We start from the raw sequence: 341 nt of genomic DNA, 5'->3' as shown, positions 1-341 counted from the left end.
CTCTCTCTCTCTCTGATGAATAAATAAAATCTTAAAAAAAAAAAAAGGTGATTCATGTTGATGTGTTTTGACTTTTACGATTTGATTATGTCCTTAGAAGAGTTTTTTATCTTTGCTTTATCCTAGTATATTTTCTTTTTTTTTTAAGATTTTATTTATTTATTTGACTGACAGAGATCACAAGTAGGCAGAGAGGCAGGCAGAGAGAGAGAGAGGAGGAAGCAGGCTCCCTGTGGAGCAGAGAGCCTGATGCGGGCCTCGATCCCAGGACCCTGGGCTCATGACCAGAGCGGAAGGCAGAGGCTTTAACCCACTGAGCCACCAGTGTGTCCCCCTGGTAT

Source organism: Mustela nigripes, chromosome 1, assembly GCF_022355385.1.
Source record: "Mustela nigripes isolate SB6536 chromosome 1, MUSNIG.SB6536, whole genome shotgun sequence".
NCBI lineage: Eukaryota > Metazoa > Chordata > Mammalia > Carnivora > Mustelidae > Mustela > Mustela nigripes.
This window is presented reverse-complemented; position numbering follows the sequence as displayed.